Source organism: Mustela nivalis, assembly GCF_964662115.1.
Source record: "Mustela nivalis genome assembly, chromosome: 4".
In the NCBI taxonomy this organism is placed as follows: domain Eukaryota; kingdom Metazoa; phylum Chordata; class Mammalia; order Carnivora; family Mustelidae; genus Mustela; species Mustela nivalis.
Genome location: NC_139023.1, coordinates 48,351,209 through 48,366,018, shown reverse-complemented (window position 1 = coordinate 48,366,018; position 14,810 = coordinate 48,351,209). Strand labels below are relative to the sequence as shown.

At 38.1% G+C, this 14,810-nt stretch overlaps 1 protein-coding gene across 2 annotated transcripts in view; it reads right to left on the bottom strand.

The window, feature by feature from the left end:
* PPARGC1A (PPARG coactivator 1 alpha) overlaps positions 1-14,810 on the bottom strand; it is a 646,737-nt gene that overhangs the window by 488,607 nt on the left and 143,320 nt on the right. The window lies entirely within an intron of this gene.

Sequence of the window (14,810 nt, the reverse complement as noted above, 5' to 3'; positions counted from 1 at the left end):
AATGAATCCATTAAAGTGGTGACCCATCACCTGTTAAACCAAAACTAATGTTATTATCAATAATGTCTCAATTTTTGTGCCCAGTCTCTGTGGAAGGCTTTTATAACTCTAGCTCACTTAATCCTCGCATCTCTGTGCAGCTGGTATTATCTACCACCTAACGAGTGGCAGAAACCTGTCCAGGGTCACACAAATGGTAAATGGAGATTCCCCGATGCATATCAAGGTCTGTCCTACCCCCACGCACATGTCCTTCAGTCTCACCATTCAAATCAACACAACATCTTCTCTCAATTATAACGGATAATGAATGGAGGGTGGAACTGGATACAGAGGATTGATCCAGGGTGATGGTGGAAGAAGAAGATAGAAGACAAGACATTTGTGTACTGTTAAGAAAACAAGACAAATGCATTGAAATAAATAAATAAAAGATAATAAGGAAGTGTTAAAGTGACTCTCACTTGAAACTAGAAAGCACCTGGATATCAACTCAATTTTATTAATATTGAGTGTCACTTAATATACATCTACTATATATCGGGCACAAAGTAAACATTACAACTTACTAGTACAAATGGCTGAATTAGGCAGAGACTAACTAGCTTTCCCAGAGTTGCCAAGTAGTAGAGCTAGGAGAATTGAGCCCACATCTTCATAATCTCTCCCCCAAAAATCCCATGCTCTGAATCAATAGGTTGTGATGCTTTGATACATGTTCTTCTCAGAGATGTACTTTAAAAACATCTCCTTTCTGCCCACAAACTTCTCACAACCTTCAGTTCACTTCAAAATACAAACTCATGATTTACATTCATGGGTCATCATGGGGATGTATAATACTCCAACAAAGCCAATGAACAGATTTCATTCATCTATATAACTTTTATATCCAGACAAAAAGGGTCACTGTAAAAAAATGATTCATTATCATAAGGTCAAAACAAAACAAACCAAAAAACCTCAATAGCTTGTTTCCATCCCAGGAGTGAAAAAATAACTAATACCTGAAGCTCATGATGAGCTTTGAGAAAAGTGGAAGTGAGATTCCCTTACATTTTGAGTCAGTTTGATCATCATCAAATGAGTACATTTGTACACAGACCAAAGTGGCTGAAACAGGCCAGTTTGCTTCTGTCCACAGCCACTGCTACTCCATATCCAGAAAGGAAACCAAAAAGAAATGTGTCACTAAGATGTAACAACTCTCCTGTCAACTATGCCCTGAGTCAATCAAGGTTCTTCAGTTATAAGCAACAGAAACCATCTTCGGCTAATATAAGTCCAAGTAATTTTTTACAAAGAGAAAATGAGTAGACATGTGCTAAACAATAGTGCCAAAGAAAAGACTGTACAGTCAGGTTTCAGAAATAAGGGACCTAGGCACATATCTCACTTAGTTATCATGAGGATTAAAATAATTTGTCTAGATGAACTATTTAGAATAGTGTCTGCTATGTTTTAACTACTCGAGAAATGTTGGTCATGGTTCCTGTTAATACATGTGATCTCCATTTCCCACCACGATCTGATAAAGGATCTAGATAACAGGAATGAATAGACCTTTTTACTAGTCTCCTCCATGGAGATATATTTTAGTTCCAATTACAGTCATTATTCTAATTTGGGGAGAGAAACTGATTGGTTTTTCTCAATCACATAGCCAGTGGGGGCAAAAGCAAAATTCAGATTCTATTACCAAACTGAGAGAGAGAGAGGAAAAAAGAGCAAGGGGGTGGAGGGAGAAGAGATGCTGTTGCAGACAAACACATTCAGTGGTCACAAAAATATTGTGTAGTGGTTATGGGCTTGGATTCTGAAACCAGATTTCTAAGATTAGAATCCTGGCTCTGAGACTCACTGTGTAACCTTGGGTAAGTTCTAACCTTGGATAAGGATGCTGTGCCTTAGCATTCTTGTTCACAAAATAGGAATAATAACAGCACACGTCTCACTTAGTTATCATGAGGATTAAAAGAATTTGTCTAGATGAACTATTTAGAATAGTGTCTGCTATGTTTTAACTACTCGAGAAATGTTGGTCATGGTTCCTGTTAATACATGTGATCTCCATTTCCCACCACGATCTGAGGATTGTTTGTTAATGCAGCATAACCTACCCTATCCTGACTAATACAATATTTAACCTTAGTAACAGTTTAGTTCATTTCAACCAACACATGAGAATCACCTACAGGTACTAAATTCTGGGTTAGGCATTGAATAGTCATAGGAAAATCATTGCCTGAGCTTAAAATGTGGCAGAAAATGTATAGTGTCATAGTAAAAACATGGCTTTTACTATGCTCAATTTTACACCAAAAACAAAACCTGGAAACAGATGTCCTAGAAGCATAGTTCCTATAAAGTTCTTGGGTTTTACTGGTATCTGTCGTACAAATTTACTCTTCTCAAAATGTAAACATCTAGAAGCCACTATGCCTCCCTTCTGTGAAACAGCATTTATACTACATATGTGTTTAATAAATGTGCTTCCTAAATGTTTAATGATAAGAACCTAAACAACTCCTCTCACTACAGTCATATAACAGCTAATAGGCCACTAGTGGACTGAGCAGTAAAAAGAAGTACAGAATTGAGTCAACTAAATCCATAGGTCTCATTACCAAGAAGGGGATAAAATATTCTATACCAAAACCAAAGCACAAATGCTGCCAAAAGTCACAGCCAAATACACAGACTGAACACAAAGAACAGCTGCGGTGAAAATTTTATGCTCTTTATGACACAACTTCTCTAAGGACCCAATTTTAAATTCAGTCACTGATTTCCTCATTTGTCAGCATGGATCGCCACAGCCGACCATGGATCCTAGTTGATGAATGGGACTTTTGCCATTAAAAATTATTCACTAAAGCCACAGTTTCCAGAGTAATAAAAAATATATTGACATCGCAACGTGAACCAAAATTCTAGTCTTGTGCATTATTGCCTAAGCAGTTTGACATAAGGAACTGAGTTCTATCTGGGGTGAAGAATTGTACACAGAAGTAAGTATATAGGCTTTTTAAGGTTGTAGAGTGCCCTTCAGCAGTAATTTAGAAAATAAGGCCTCTTCTGGGGAATGAAATGTTTAATCACTTTGTTCAGATCTGGAAGTGGGGTGGGGGTCAAAGAGCTAGCTTGCTGTTTGGAGTCCAGAATATATGGACTACTTCAATTTAGCCCTTCTCCACATAAGCCAAAGTATGGCTATTATTTAAATGAACATATGAATGGGAACCAGTATCTGGTCGAATCTCGATGTCACGGAGCAGGACAACCTAAAGACCCCACAACACTAACACACAAATAACTTCGGTCTTCAGGACTGTCACAGGAAGAACATTAAACAAGGCTGTTTGCATCCTTCAGGAAAGCCCACCTTGCACTGAATTATGAGTAGCGTCACTAGAGTCAAGACTCAAACCAGAAATTCCAGGTGAGAAAACCCCTTTTTAGGAGATACAGAATTTTTGTATGTTAATTACATATTAGTCAACCTCATCTCTAAGAGCCATGTCTGTTGCAATTAGAGCCTGCATCAAAAATCATGTGGCTTTTTATTTGTCAGGGGAAAATTAAACATTTCCATATTTGCAATTTAAACTTTTACTTAATTCATCATTTCCCACCTGATGAGGGTCCCTCGCATCGAGGCCTTCTAAAGGTCAGGTCTGATTAGGTGGGAGCGTGAAATAAACATGAAGATTCTGGCTTTCCTAACTTCAGTCTCCACTCAGTTCCTGTATGAAGCAGTATGCATCCCCTTATTTGTATCCTCCTCACATTTGTATACCACTGTTTAATTTGCCACATTTTGTTGTATAAGACCTCATTATCTAGAAATAAGGAAAAATCACCTTACAACTGCTTTTATGTTTTTTTTCCTTTAAGCATCAGCATTTTCCCAAACTGTAGCATTAAAAGCAAACACACTATTGGCATATTGACATATGCCATATCATACTTGTGTGATGCTACACTGTGTAAGCACATACCAAAATGCATGACTGTGTAAAAATAAATATGAATGTGCACACGCACACACACACAACTACAAATGTATAATATAATTTTTAACTAGATAAACATATTTGCCTTTGGCATCTGGCAATAAGCTGATATTGCAATAAACTTGTTATTAAATTGACCCATCAGCTTATAAACTGGAACATGAATACCACAAGAAGATCTGCCTGACATCTACTTGGGAGGCTGCCTATCTAATCCTCATTCTCCCCTTCTTCATAATGGTAAAGCCCCAATTTCCTTTGAAGTGTCCCAGTGTGCCCAGTTGATTCTACATTTCATAGCTTCCCTTGCAGCTATGTGAGGAGAGGTCAGTAAGTTCTGGCCAATGAAATTAAAGCAGAGGTCATTACCTGGGATGTCCAAGAATTCCTTAAGCAATGACAGAAGACTGGTACTCACCCCTTTATGCCCTGGCCCCTCCTCTTCCTGTCTGAAACATAGAAATAAAGGCTGGAGATTCAGCAACTGTCTTTCATCCAGGAGATGAAAGCCCATTCACTACAAATATAAGAACAGAAAGACAGGAAAGACCTGGATCCCTAATAAATTCTGAGTGCCACCATAGCATTTTTTACATACCTTACCATACCTGTATTAAAGGGTCTATTTCTGGTCTTTGGTCTTAAGGGGGAAAAAAAAAAAGCAACCCCTCAACCCCTAATTGGTTTATCTACTGTGTAACTTAGTATGCATAAAGGATACTGCATTAAAAGTCAAAATAATCATTTATGAGCCCTTTAATGGTGAATAAATGAATATTATTCTGATTTTGCCTTAATAAAAGTTGATTTGTCTTCAATATTTATCATAAAAAAGACACACAAGATCTTTCAGACCCCATGATTTAGAAGGATTTTATCTGGCAAAACCATCCAAGTCCAGGGTTAATGAGGTTCATGTTGATGAGAATTGAACTCTAGCTGTTAAGTAAATAATAACACCAGTAGTGATTTAGAACCTTTCATCCCTAAAATTTGTAGCAAATTGCAAATAGCCCCGTGGGGTGGGTAAAATTACTGACATAATTTTATTGATAGAGAAACTGAGTCATCAAGTCATTAAATAGCCTGGGGTCTATTTAGTGAATGGCAACATCAGTGGAGATTGCAGTGAGCTTCTAAAGTCATCAAGGAGGATTCTTGAAAGGTCAGCATTTAATCAAAAGTTTACAATGCACCCTCCTCACCCCCATCATCATTTAAAAAAAAGGGAAAAAGTCTGTGCATGTGTTTTGAAGCAAGCAGCCAAGGCTTCTCTGTTCCTAGAAACAGTGACTCCCTCAAATACAAAGATCTTGTCTGAAGTTTTCTGGGTGTGTGTGGGTGTGTGTGTGTGTTTTAATCATTTGCCACTTAATCTAGCACAGTGTTGGGCACGTGCCAGATGCCCAATAAGTGTGTGCTGAACGGAGAGCCATTTTCTAAAATCATCCTGTGGGGCACGTTCCTGCTGAACATTCACTTTGAAGCAACACTATCCCCACATTAGGAGCAGCTGCTTCCCATTCTCTCCATTACGCCCCCAGTTGTCCCTCTTGAGGCTGACACTTCGCATGCTCATGAGGCCTTTGCCACTCTAGATTCAAGCCACCTCTGAAAATCCATCTTCCCTCTTGATTCATGTTTCAGCATGAACAAGGAAATGGTTTGATGATAGAATAATAATTGATGGTTATGATATCTGATGTTGTATAAAAGGTTTGATTTTGTGGCTGCATAACTGTTTACAAAATACCAAATACCAAAAAAAAGAAAAGAAAAGAAAAAAAGTCCTGAGTAATGAATGTCCTTGCTAGAACACTCTATTTCCAGGAGAGAGCTCTACTGCCCACAGAGACTGATGGGCAACTTTTAAATTAGTAAACGCCAAAATGTCTGTTCTCCCCTTGCAGGCGGTTGTTATGAATGATCAGCATTTGGTCATCTCTTCTTTGCCCCTGCCCTCCAGGCCATCTTGGCTACTTGTCTTAAACTTGGGCACTTTGACAGGGTGTTTGATGGAGGTGGCCCTGAGGCAAAAGGCTGGTTTTATTGAATCAAAATGCTATAGCTTCCCTGAAGACCTTTCATCCAAACACTGTTGAGGGCCTTCGAGGCCCTTGTTTACAGCAGGTGGATAAAGTGAACTTCCCATGGTCACTTAGCAAGTCAAGGGCCAGGCAGGGCATTCCATAATCAAGTCCAGTGGCCGTGAAACCTCCTTTCCTGCTATTTGTCATGTACTTTCAGTGTTTCTCAAATGGTGGTCAGGAATTATCTATCCAAAGAAGTTTCTGGGAAAGCTGGGGGTCTAAGGAATGAAGTTAGGGGAAGACAGATGAACCTCTACTGAGAAGACAGGCTCAAGATTTGATTCCACCTTCTCTGAATGAAGAAGAAAACCATCTTAATGAACATCCATTCCAATTTTCAGTCAATTTTAAAAGTCATTGTAGACTTGTCCCTCTCAGTCTAGACTCAGATAAGGGAAAAGTATAACATCAGGTCAAAAAGGAAGCATTCCTTTTGCCGACATGAAAGCCCGGCCCCCTGTGTTGAACAATTGCTACTTTCAAAAGTCACCCTTCCCCATGACACCCATCTCCCGTACACAAGGCACCCAGAAATGTCAGCTAGACAGGAATAGTTGAAATCCTTGTGGAGACTATTCACTTCATTTCTAAGATAGAAGTTATTTTTGTTCAAAAGGGAGGGGGAGAAGACAGAGGCAAGGTTATTTACAGAAATTAGTTGCAGAGAGAAAAAATATGACTCTAAATGGAAAGATTATCAACATAGAAAGATGTGTTAAAGCCTAATAAGAAAGACATGCTGCATGCCGTACATCTGAATATAACCATTAGCAGCATGGAAGAGAGGCTGTTTACTGTATTAAAGCTACCTTTACTGGTTATATAAAAACAAAAAAAGGATTGTATTGGGGCCATCACACTCCCATCTTTTCAATTACAGAGATAGAACAATCTCAGATTCCGAAGCTAACTACAAATCAAAATTGTGTTATGTTATCTGCTGAGACACAAATGGAAAATAAATACTGTTAACTGTCACTTTCCATTAGGTAACAGAAATTCAATTACATTTCAAACAAGCCTTCATGTCAACAGAATAAATCTGTTTCATAAATGAGCAGGTAACCATTTTTGATTCCAACTTCCCAAAGGGAAAAAATCAATTTTAATCACAATTCTTCAATTTTTTTTCCATATGAATGTTTTGGAGTCGAGTACATCATCTGGTCTAATAAACAGTGTTGTACAGAAAAAAGGGGAATAAGCTGAAATTGGTTGCTGTTCATTTCTGGTGCCTTTTTAAACCAGAGACTCGTCATGTCGGATGTAACTGAGCTCTGCTTTGCTCAGATGCTTTCACTTTAAAAGCTAATGCTAGGAAAGCAGGGTTGGGGGGTTATACAAAGGAACTTCTTCCTGCCACATACATCCCAATGAGAAATGTGTATGAGAATATGAACTCCTTTTCATGGTAGACCTTGAAAGGGGACACCTTTCCACAAGACCCCACCATAATTCCCTTAAAATGGAAGGAGAATCTGAAAAGACAAGTTTCCATCCTAGAAGATTTGGTCAACCAGAAGACAAGCTGACAAATCCAGGATGACTGGGAGAGCTTGAAATAAATTGCTAACTCAGTACAAGGTATTTTAATCTAATAAATACTTGCTGGTTACCGGCTTGTTGCAATGGGGCAGCCTTTTGGAGGGAAGCTTTATATGACTTGTTTGACTTTTGGTGAATGCTGACGAATACAAATTTCCAAAAAAGAGCCCCTAAACTTTTTATAACTTGTTCAAAGACAGAGTACTCCTAATAACTATGACTCAGGCACTACTGTAAGCACTGTGCAATTATTTCATTTAATGCTTACCAGCAACCCTATGAGACAGGTCTTAGCCTTATCTCCATAAAAGAATAGAGGCATGGAGAGGTTAGGTTACTTCTTCAACTGGCATGTCAGGTATATGACTGGGCTGGTATTCAAACCTAGGTGGCCTGGCTCCAGAGTCTATACTTACAATCTTCTATCCATGAGGCTTCCAAATTCAACCTTCCTGGGCTCAGCAGTGCTTTAAGTATTTACGTACTTAAACACTTTGATTTCTTGACTAAATCAGAACACTTTTGAGAGTGAAAGAGGGTCCTATTAATAATTGTGCAAAAATCAGAAGCAAACTGGAACTGTATTAGGTAAATAAGGAAACATAGTCTCCTTAATTGTAAAGAAAATGTACGTGTTATAGTGTTTAAAGGATAAAGGAAAACCTGAGCAAAATTCGTGTGTTATTGGCTTTTAAGAAAGAGTTGATGGGAATAGTAAGCACACCCACTCAATTAAGAAAATATTGGGATGCTTGGGTGGCCTGTCAGTTAAGAGTCTGCCTTTGGCTCAGGTTATGATCCCAGGGTCCTGGGCAGAGAGACTACTTCCCCCTCTCCTTCTACCTGCAACTCTACCTGCTTATACTCTCTCTCTCTCTCTCTCTCTCTCTGTCAAATAAATAAATAAAATCTTTTAAAATAAAATGGGGGAGGAGCAAGATGGTGGAGAAGTAGGAGACTGAAATATCCTCAGGTTTCAGAAGTTCAGATAGATAGTCATCAAACCATTCTGAACACCTACAAACTCAATAGGAGATAGAAGAGAAGAAGAGCAGCAATTCTAGGAACAGAAAATTGACCACTTTCTGGAAGGTAGGACCTGCAGAGAAGTGAATCTGAGGCAACATTCCAGAAGATAGACCACAAGGGGAGGGGCAAGCTCCCAGCAAGCAGTAGAGCAGCGGAGCACAAAATCAGAAATTTTAGAAGTCTACTCCACTGAGAGATGTTGCTCCAGAGGCTAAGAGGGGGATGGAACCCTCACGCAGACAGTGTTGTCTCAGGACCTGTAGGGACACAAAAAGACCAATGTGTCTGAGGATGGAAGAGCTCCCAGGTATCAGAGCAGGGATGCCACTGCAGGTATGGGGCTTAGAAGTGGGTTCTGAGCTCAAGATTACCTTAAAGCATGATCCAAGGCACTGATCTTCAACCAGGAATCCCACAAGTGGCAGATCCAGAGGGACACCCTCCTTCCTCCTTCAGGAGGAGCAGTGTGGGAGCACAAAAAATTTGCTGGGCTTGGAGACTCCAAATGGGACCATGCACCAGAGAGAGAAATGCTCAGTCACAGGCTGAATGAGCTCCCAGCACAGCCAGAAACCAGGGAGATGGGAGCAATTGATGGCTCTTCTCTGAGGGCGCATTGAGTGGGCTCCTGAGATCTTGGCTCCTTCAGGCCAAAGATTAGGAAGCCACCATCTTCATTCCTGTCTTCCAAAGCTGTACGGAAAGTGTTCAGGGAACAAAAGGTCCAAGAGCGAACTCAAGCAGATTATTTAGGCAGGACCCTGGCAAGGGCAGTGTATTTCCATCTAGGGAAACACAAAGATGTTTGTGAATCACAGCAACAGACCCCTCCCCCAGAAGATCAGCAAGAACATCTAGCCAAGCCCAAGTTCACTGATTAATGAGAACTGCAGAACTCCAGAGCTAAGGGAAAGCAACACATAGAATTCATGTCTTTTTTCCCATGATCTTTAGTCTTTCGAAGTTAATTTTTTTTAATTTTATTTTTTTCTTATTCTATTTTTTAATTTTTCTGCTTTCCTATTTTAACATTTTTAACTATTTAATCTTATCAGTACCTTTATAAAAGTCTTTTTAAATTTTCATTGTTATAGTCATATTTTATCCCTTCACTGTATTTAAGCTTATTTTGTGTATACATACAGGGGTTTTTTTTTTCTTTAAAATTTTGGCATACAACTTCTTCTAATAGATCAAAATATGCCCTAAATATAGCACATTGCTTTGCTCTAGTCTCCAACCTGATCACATTCCTTTCTCTCTTTTTTTCTTTTTTCAACTGACTTCTTATCAATTCCCTTTTTAGAATATTTTAAATTTTCATCTTTACAGTCATATTCCATCCCTTCATGGTGTTTACCCTTATTTTTGTATATATGTAAGTTTTTCTTTCTTTAAAATTTTGTGAGGTAGTTTCTTCTAACACCCAAAAGCAAGTATGTGGTTCTGTTCTATTCACCAATCTAATATATATATTTTTTTCTTCTCCCCTCAGCTTTGGGTCTATTCTGATTTGGTTAGTGTAAATTTTTCTGGGGTCGTTGCTACCCTTTTAGTACTTTGTTCTCTCATTCATCTATTCTTACCTGGATAAAATGACAAGACAGAAAAAGTTACTACAGGAAAAAAAAAAAAGAAAGAAAGAAAGAATAAGAGGAAGCACCAATAGCTAGGGATCTAGTCAATAGAGACATTAGTAATATGTCAGAACTAGAGTTCAGAATGACGACTATCAAGGTGCTAGCTGGGCCAAAAAAAAAAAAAAAAAAAAAAAGCATGCAAGATTTTAGAGAATCCCTTTCTGAAGAAATAAAATCTCTTTCTGGAGAAATAAAAGAACTAAAATCTAACCAAGTTGAAATCAAAAAACTATTAATGAGATGCAATAAAAATTAGAGGCACTTACTGCTAGAATGAATGAGGCACGAGAGAGAATAAGTTATATAGAAGACCAAATCACAGAGAATAAAGAAGCTAAGCAAAAGAGACAAACAACTACTGTACCATAAGGGGTGAATTTGAGAGTTAAGTGATACCATAAGATAAAACAATATTAGAATAATTGGGATCCCAAAAGAAGAAGAAAGAGAGAGAGGGACAGAAGGTATACTGGAGCAAATTATAATGGATAGTTCCCCTAATTTGGCAAAGGGAACAAGCATCAAAATCCAGGAGGCAAAGAGAACCCCCTCAAAATAAATAAAAATAGGTGCACACCCCATCTTCTAATAGTAAAACTTGAAAGTCTTAGTGACAAAGAGAGTATCCTGAAAGCACCTCGGACAAGAGGTCTGTAACATACAATGGTAGAAATATTAGATTGGCAGCAGACCTATCCAAAGAGACCTGGCAGGCCAGAAAGGACTGGGATGATATATTCAGAGCACTAAATAAGAAAAATATGCAGCCAAAAATACAATATCCAGCTAAGTTGTCATTGGAAATAGAGAGATAAAAACTTCCAGGACAAACAAGAACTAAAAGAATTTTCAAACACCAAACCAACCCTACAAGAAATATTGAAAGGGATCCTCTAAGCAAAGACAGAGCCTAAAAGTAACATAGACCAGAAAGGAACAGAGACAATATAAAGTAATAGTCATCTTACCAGTGATACAATGGCACTAAATTCATATCTTTCAATAGTTACCTTGAATATAAATAGGCTAAATAACCCAATCAAAAGACAAAGGGTATCAGAATGGATTTAAAAAAAAAAAAAAAAAGACCCATTGGTATTCTGTCTATAAGAAATTCATTTTAGACCCAAAGACACCTCCAAATTTAAAGTGAGGGGGTGGAAAACAATTTACCATGCTAATGGATGTCAAAAGAAAGCTGAGGTGGCACTCCTTATACCAGATAAATTAGCTTTTAAGCCAAAGACAATAAGAGATGAGTAAGGAAACTATATCATACTTAAAGAGTCTGTCTAACAATAAGATCTAACAATTTTAAATATCTATGCCTCTAACATGGGAGCAACCAATTATATAAACCAACTAATAATAAAATCAAAGAAACACATCAACAATAATACAATAATAGTAGGGGACTTTAACACCCACCTCACTGACTTGGACAGATCATCTAAGCAAAAGATCTACAAGGAAATAAAGGTTTTAAATGACACACAGAGCCAGATGGACATTACAAATATATTTAGAACCTTCCATCTGAAAGCAACAGAATACACATTCTTCTCTAGTGCACATGGAACATTCTCTAGAATAGATCACATCCTGGGTCACAAATCAGGTCTCAACCAGTATCAAAAGATTGAGATCGCTCCCTGCATATTTTCAGACTACAATGCTCTGATGCTAGAACTTAATCACAAGAGGAAAGTTGGAAAAAATTCAGATACATGGAGGCTAAAGAGCATCCTACTAAAGAATGAATGGTTCAACCAGGAAATTAAAGAAGAATTTTAAAAATTTTTTAATTAAATTTAAAAAATTTAAAAATTTTAAAAATTAATGGAAACAAATGAAAATGGAAACACAATACAACTGGTCAAAATCTGTGGTACACACCAAAGGAGGTCCTGAGAGGAAAGTATATAGCAATACAAGCCTTTCTCAATAAATAAGGAAGATCTCAAGTACACAACCTAACCCTACACCTAAAGGAATTAAGAAAGTACAGCAGAGAAAGCCTAAACCCAGCAGGAGAAGAGAAATCATAAAGATCAGAGCAGAAATCAATGAAATAGAAAACAAAAGAAGAGTAGAACAAATAAATGAAACTAAGAGCTGGTTCTTTGAAAGAATTAACAAGATTGATAAACCTGTGGCCAGACTTATCAAAAAGAAAAGAGAAAGGACCCAAATTAATAAAATCATGAATGAAAGAGGAGAGATCACAACCAACACCAAAGAAATACAAACAATTGTAGGAACATATTATAAGCAACTATACACCAGCAAATTTGACAATCTGGAAGAAATGGGTGCATTCCTAGAGACAAATAAACTACTAAAACTGAACTAGGAAGAAATTAGAAAACCAGATCATACTCATAACCAATAAAGAGATTGAAACAGTCATCAAAAATCTCCCAAAAACCAAGAGCCCAGGGCCAGACGGCTTCTCAGGGGAATTCTACCAAACACTTAAAGAAGAAATAATACCTATTCTCTTGAAACTGTTCCAAAAAATAGAAATGGAACAAAAATTTCCAAACTCATTTTAGGAGGCCAGCATGACATTTATCCCAAAACCAGACAAAGATCCCATCAAAAAGGAGAATTACAGGGGCGCCTGGGTGGCTCAGTGGGTTAAGCCGCTGCCTTCGGCTCAGGTCATGATCTCAGGGTCCTGGGATCGAGTCCCGCATTGGGCTCTCTGCTCAGCAGGGGCCTGCTTCCTTCCCTTCCCCTCTCTCTGCCTGCCTCTCTACCTACTGTGATCTCTCTCTGTCAAATAAATAAATAAAATCTTTAAAAAAAAAAAAAAAGGAGAATTACAGACCAATATCCTTGATGAACACAGATGCGAAAATTCTCACCAAAATACTAGCCAATGGGATCCAACAGTACATTAAAAGGATTATTCACCACGACCAAGTGGGATTTATTCCTGGGCTGCAAGGTTGGTTGAACATCCACAAATCAATCAATGTGACACAATACATTAATAATGGAAAGAACAAGAACCATTCGATACTCTCAATAGAAGCTGAAAAAGCATTTGAAAAATTACAGCATCCTTTCTTGATCAAAACTCTTCACAGTGTAGACATAGAGGGTACATACCTCAATATCATCAAAGCCATCTATGAAAAACCCACAGTGCATATCATTCTCAATAGGAGAAAAAACTGAGAGCTTTTCCCCTAAGGTCAGGAATGGCAGGGATGTCCTCTATATCCACTGCTATTCAACTTAGTACTAGAAGTCCTACCCTCAGCAATCAGACAACAAAAAGAAATAAAAGACATCCGAATTGGCAAAGAAGAAGTAAAACTCTCGCTCTTTGCAGATGATATAATACTTTATGTAGAAACCCAAAAGACTCCACTCCAAAACTGCTAGAACTCATACAGTAATTCAGTAAATTGTTAGGATATAAAATCAATGCACAGAAATCAGTTGAATGCCTATACACCAACAGCAAGACAGAAGAAAGAGAAATTAAGGAGTCAATCCCATTTACAATTGCACCCAAAACCATGAGATACCTAGGAATAAACCTAACCAAAGAGGCAAAGAATCTGTACTGAGAAAACTGTAATACTCATGAAAGAAACTGAGGAAGACATAAAGAAATGGAAAAATGTTCCATGCTCATGGATTGCAAGAACAAATATTGTGAAAATGTCAATGCTACCTAAAGCTATCTACACATTTAATGTTATCCCTATCAAAATACCATCAATTTTTTTTCAAAGAAATGTAACAAATAATCCTAAAATTTATATGGAACCAGAAAAGACCCTGAATAGTCACAAGAATGTTGAAAAAGATCACCAAAGTTGGCAGCATCACAATTCCAGACTTCAAGCTCTATTACAAAGCTGTAATCATCAAGATGGTATGGTACTGGCACAAAACAGACACATAAATCAATGGGACAGAATAGAGAGCCCAGGAATGGACCCTCAACTCCATGGTTAACTAATCTTCAACAAAACAGGAAAGAATGTCCAATGGTAAAAAGACAGCCTCTTCAACAAATGGTGTTGAGAAAAATTGGACATCCACATGGAAAAGAATGAAACTGGACCATTTCCTTACACTACACACAAAAATAGACTCAAAATGAATCAAAGACCTCAATGTGAGACAGGGATCCATCCAAATCCTTGAGGAGAACACAGGCAGCAATCTCTTTGACCTCAGCCGCAGCAACTTCTTCCTAGAAACATCACCAAAGGCAAGAAAAGCAGGGCAAGGGGCGCCTGGGTGGCTCAGTGGGTTAAGCCACTGCCTTCGGCTCAGGTCATGATCTCAGGGTCCTGGGATCGAGTCCCACATCGGGCTCTCTGCTCGGCGGGCCCTCCCTTCCTCTCTCTCTGTGATCTCTTCCCTTCCTCTCTCTTACTGTGATCTCTCTCTGTCAAATAAAATAAATAAACTCTTTAAAAAAAAAAAAAAGAAAAGAAAAGCAGGGCAAAAATGAACTATTG